Source organism: Sarcophilus harrisii, chromosome 2, assembly GCF_902635505.1.
Source record: "Sarcophilus harrisii chromosome 2, mSarHar1.11, whole genome shotgun sequence".
Lineage (NCBI taxonomy): Eukaryota > Metazoa > Chordata > Mammalia > Dasyuromorphia > Dasyuridae > Sarcophilus > Sarcophilus harrisii.
In genome coordinates, this window is record NC_045427.1 from 299,072,553 (window position 1) to 299,078,670 (window position 6,118).

The window sequence follows — 6,118 nt, forward strand, 5'->3', positions numbered from 1 at the left end:
TGGGGGAAGGATAACCAATAAGTTTGTATCTAGTTTGAATATTGAATCCCAAATAAAAAACACATATACAATATATAGTTAACTCTACTTTGAATTATTATATTTCATGCACTTTACCTATATTAAGGATTTAATATTTAAATTAGACATATATCTATTGATTTCATTATCAAAGTTTTAATTATTAACATTTTTAGTTTTCTTGTCTTGTTACATTTCCTCATTATACACAATTATCAATAATAAGCATAGGTACTAAGTGGTGGCACAATGGATAGAATGCTGGGCTTAGAGTCAAGAAGATTCATTATTTAACTTTGTTTACCTCAGTTTCCTCAATTGTAAAATGAACTTAAAAAGGAAATGACAACTCAATTCAGCATCTTTGCCAAGAAAAACCCAAATAAGGTAATGAAGATCCAGAGAAAATTAACATCACTAAATAATAATAAAAATATTATAAACATAACAAAACTGGAGTCATCAATTATTTCACTTGCATTCTGCCAAGACAGACTGACAATAAATTGAGCATGCATTATAAATTATTGTGTATGCTCAGTGTTGAATTTTAGAACCCTAAGAATTTTGGTCATATAATTGAGTTGCTTATTTTACCAGTTTTTTTACTATGCACACATTGTATGTGACCAATCCAGTAATCAAAGTGGATAGGTTTAGAGTAAATGTTCTTTTGCCATGTAACAATCTTTTTTTTTTTCTGTATGAAATTCTGTGAATAATTATCTTGTGGAATCTCAGGGTTTTAGAAAAATATAAACTCCTTGAGAGAAGAGACTTTTTTTGTCCTTGTACTCATGCAGCCTTAACCCTAGAAGATACTTAATGAATATCTGTTGAATTTAATTGAATTTTGCAAAAGGAACTGCCTTAGGGAAGAAGGGAAAGGAAACAAGCATTTATTAAACTACTATTATACACCAACACTGTCCTAAGTGCTTTACAAACTTCTCATTTGTTCTTACAACAACAACGGAAGTCAATGTTTTTATTACTCTCATTTTAAATTTGAAGAAATTGAGGGAGATTTAGATTAAATTACTTGCTCAGAGTCATACAGTTAGGAAGTGTCTGAGACCAAATTCAAACTCAGGATTTATTGGTTTCAGCTTCAATGATCTAGCCTGTGTATTATCTACCTGCCTAGAGAGATGAGACTCAGAAATTTAAGTTTGTTCAAAGTCACCTAGCGTGAATAGCATAGCCTGGACCAAAATTAAAGTCTCTTGACTCCAAGTCTGGTTGTCCTTTCTACTATGTACTTTTCACTGCATGTCAGTCATGGAAGACCACAGATCCTCCAGAACTATTGTTGGAACTGTTGTGACCTTCGTTTCCCTTGGGATATTGTTGGTAGAAGTTTCCAAAGTCTTTCATCTTTACTAGTAGCAATAACAGCCCTTACTCTTTGGTGATCCATTTTACTGCATGGAGTTGATGAGAAGTGGGATTCTGAGAGTCGAAAGCCAGATTGCTTCTGTAATTGACAGTTTTGTCTCCCAGCAGATGGCTGTAATCTCCTGCATGTGCCAAACACAAGCTCTAGGATTTTTGAGTTTGTAGTGAAAACAGAAAGAACAAATATTTATCATAATTACAACATTTGTGCATTGGATATAGTTTCACAGTATCTTAATCCTTGCTGATTAGTATAACACAGAGTGGCATCTTCCTCCCTCTTTCCAAATGAACTAATGTTTATCAATAATTTTGAGATGCATTCTACACTTTGCCAAATTAAGAGTAGGGCATACTCTTTATAATTTGTTTCCCAGAGAATACAGAAACCCCTTTTTAATGATTTGAATTAAGGATTCCAATCATCGAATGCACTTTTAGCATTTAAGCTAAAGGATTATGAATTGTAATTTGCATTTTTCCTCATTCTACTAGGGTTTTATCTAGTTACTCAATCTTGGATTTCTCAAATGACTTTCTTCATTTGTTCTCCATTTGTTCTATAAGAATTATTTTACTGGGCTATGTGACTTGGATATGAATAACACCAACACATTGTAGGGCTCTTTTCTTCATAAGTTGTGTAGTAGTATTTACATGATGGTATTTCTGGGTGTTACAGTGGATGGAGTAATTTTTCAATCATATCTGATTCTTCATGACCCCATTTGGGGTTTTCTTGGCAGAGATATTGGAATAATTTTCCATTTCTTTCTCCAGCTCATCTTACAAATGAGGAACTGAAGCAAATAAGGTTAAGTGATTTCTCCAGGGTCATATGGCTAGAAAATATTTGAGGCCAGTTTTGAACTCAGGAAGATGATTCTTCCTGACTCTGGACCTGGCACTCTTTTTACTATAGCATCCATCTGACTTCAATCTGAGCACTTCCTAGCTATGTGACTCTGGACAAGTCATTTATCCAGCTTTGCCTCAGTTTCCTCACCTATAAAATAAACTGAGAAGAAAAAAGCAAGCCACTTCATTATTCACTAAGAAAACCACAATTGGATTCATGAAGACTTGGACATGAGTGAAACAAAAATACAATGAGCACCTGGATGATCTATCTCTACCAAAAACTATTGAGTCACTTTGAATAATTTGTAGTTCCTAATTCACGTATGAAGATTGTACCTATTTTTGATTAAAAAAATAAGCTGAGCTAAGAGTTGAACAGGAGGAGAATAGGATGACTCTCTTAGAATCATCGTGCTTTTTAAATGACATCCCCTTTCTCCTCAATATCTTATAGAAACAACAACCAATCTTATTAATATTTACAACTATCTTGTGTCATGAAGTAGCAGTGAGGCAATGAAAACAACAGTGTCTGAGGAATTTAACATAGCTCATACAAAGAGCAATATAAAGTTATATGTTGGAAGTCAGGAGGCTGCAAGATGTAATCAATGAAGAACTCCAAAGAATAGGAATAAAAGATGTTCCAAGGAGAAAAGATAAGCTGGTGATATGGTTAGGGGAAGGGATAATAAGAAGGCAACCAGAGTGCTCAACTAGTGCATAAAAATGACCAGGGAAAATGAGGAAGGCACAGTGGATAGATCTCCTTTATCCTTACAAGCAAACTCATGAAAGAATAACTATAAGATTCCACAAAATAGAGGTCTTTAACTTATTGGCATATGACCTTGTTGCCAAATCTTATTGTCTTCTTTAGTCAATGGCTACCCACCTTTTAATTTTTTTTTGGTCTCCTTTTATGATTCTTCATTCCCTTCTTACCTTTTAAATGCTGATCACCCCTCAACATTGTGACTTTAATCATTTCTTATGTCTGGCTATGTTGTTCCTTCCATTCCAATGTCATCTGACAAGTAATGTCATCTATCATTTCTAGACATGTCTCCTAAATCTACATTATCATTCTCCAATCACTCTTCAGAACTTTAATACTTTCATCTATTTGATGAATATTGTATATTTACTTGGGTGACATAAAGCTCAACATCTCTAATGCAGGAGTCTAACTATTCTTTTTCCCAACTTCCCCATTTCTATCCTCCTAGAAATGAGTAATCTTCTGAGACACTTTTTTGCTCCCTTACAATCCAGTACAAAAACAAAATGGAAATTGACTCTGCTTGTCTAGATTAGCCTCCTAACTTTAGTCTTCCCTGAAATTCATCTTTTTTTTTAGCTCATCTTTCTCACTATGGCTTAAATAGTTTTTCTTAGGTACTACTTCAAATATATTATTCTACTCCTCAGAAACCTTCAGTGTACTGAAAAAGGCAAAACTACCGAACCATTTAAAATTTCTCTACCACTTGGCTCAAATGAACTACATATTCCAGTATCAAAAAAATTGGCAGGTGTTATTGCTAATCCAAAATTAACATTCAAATCATGGAAAATGAGACAGGTATGATAGGATTCCAAACTTAACAAAGCTTATTTTTAAAGGGTGACAGAATAGGAGCTATTGTCTCTCAAGGCAAAAGTTAGGGGGACAAAGTTAGCCCTAACAGGTCATGCTGCAGGGAAATAGAGTGGTTCCTTGTTCATTTTGGAACTCCATGGACCACAGAAAGAGACAGAGTGATGTAAATGATTAGGTGAAAATAATAGAGACTCATAAGGAGTTTGAAACCAACTTAGCCTCCAAAATCTAACTGAATCCTGTCAGAGACATGACAGGAGATAAAATTTGTGACTTGGTAAAGGAGAAGAAAATAGAATTGAGCCAAGGCCAACACTTGCATTCAGTAAGAAGGAAACTAAGGCAGATGATAACAATCTGTGGTGTTAGTATCACTCCCCTCATTGAAATGGCATTGGTACTGGCATACACACCACAAAGGAAACAAGACTAAGTAGAACCTTCCTACTGCATCTAATAATGATGAAATTAGCCATAGATAAAAGTCCTAATATAGAAACTGCAGATTAGCTATATGAGCAAACAGACAAAAACATTGAACACATTGAAGAAATACTTTGTATTAAGAACAATCAAAGAAGTAAACCCCCCAAAATCAACTTTGTAACAATGACAAGTATGTCCTCAGAAAACAGAATAAATTGTATATAAGGATTCTAAGATGATTGGAAGCAATATAAGATTTTTAAAATGAAATTGGCACTTGAGGAAAAAACAGAAGAAAGAAGTTTAGAACAGAAGTAGGAAACCTCATTAAAGTAGACTGAAAAAATAAAGTGGAAAACCCTTCACAACATATATTAAAACAAATTCAAAAGACTGAAATTTTAGTGTATGAGGTATTTACTATCAAATATAACTGATCTGGAAGATAGGATATGGAGAGAAACTACTACCAAACAAAACTTTTGAATATTATATAAAAGAAATGTTCCTGATACAAAGGACAATACAATAACAAGGAATCTATGCCATTTCTTGAAAAACATCCCAAATGTAAAACATCTAGAATTATCAACACCAAGATCATAAGCTGTAAAGTCAAAGAGAAAAATACTGCAAGCAGAAAGAAAAACTTTAAGTATCAGGGAACTACAATTAGGATTTTACAATATTACTATAAAGGATAGAAAGTCAAGAAATGCAGTATTTCACAAAGGCATACAACTGACAACAACTTACAATGTAAAAGTGAATGTAATCATGTGGCAAGGATTTAACTTTAATTGAATGAAGGACTTTAAAGCATACTGATGAATAGATGAGAGCTTGGTAGAATCTTTTAAATGTAAACATTAGTGCCAAGAGGAGCTTAGAAAGGTCGATATGATTAAACATTTAAAGGGGGATAAATGAGGATGAGCTGTTTTCATTCTTCTTTCCATTTTTCCTCTCTACCTCTCTTTGGATTTTCAAAATCCTTCTTGGGCTCTTTTATGGCTTGAGATCAATTCATATTTTTCTTGGAGGCTTTGGATATAGGAGTTTTGACTTTGTCACCTTCTTCTGAGTATATGATATTATTTTCCTTGTCATCATAGTATGGTGAGAATGGTTTTTTTTCTGTTGTTTACTCATTTCTCCAGCTCCAATCTCAGATTCTAGATTAGGATTTTGTTTTATGAGGAAACTCTAATAGCTTCATCATTATTAGATGCAGTGGGTATGTTCTCTTTAGTCTTGTTTCCTCTGTAGTGTGGATGCCAGCACCAATGCCATTTTAAAGGAGTAGATGATACTAACACCATAGCTTTTTATTATTTGCCTTAGTCTCCATCGTCCCTAATGTATGTTATAAAAAACCTAACTCATTGTGTAAGTGTGACTCTGCCTCCAGGATGAAAGTATACTATCCCAAGCTTCAGGGGTTTTGTATAACTGTTTTCTGAAATACCTCTAGGGACCTATAGGTTTTCCAGTTCTTCCAAGGTGGTGTGATCTAAGGAGAGGTGTTTAGTACTTTCCCAAATTGTTCTCTGGTCTGTGAGTGACCACAAGAACTCTCTTCTGCCCCGGAACTGTGAGGAGGGTCCTGCTCCACTATACCTGCTAGCTCTTATGAGTTAGTTAGTGCTCCTTCTCCCCATGAGACTGCCACCAAGAACTACAACCCAGATCTGTGTATGGGTTCTACTTCAGTGCTAGCAAAGAGTAATTTCCTTCTGATCAGCTGTTTGATCTCCTCTTACTGTCTATGGGCTGAGAGCTTGGGAAGCAGCTGCTGCCAATGCTGAT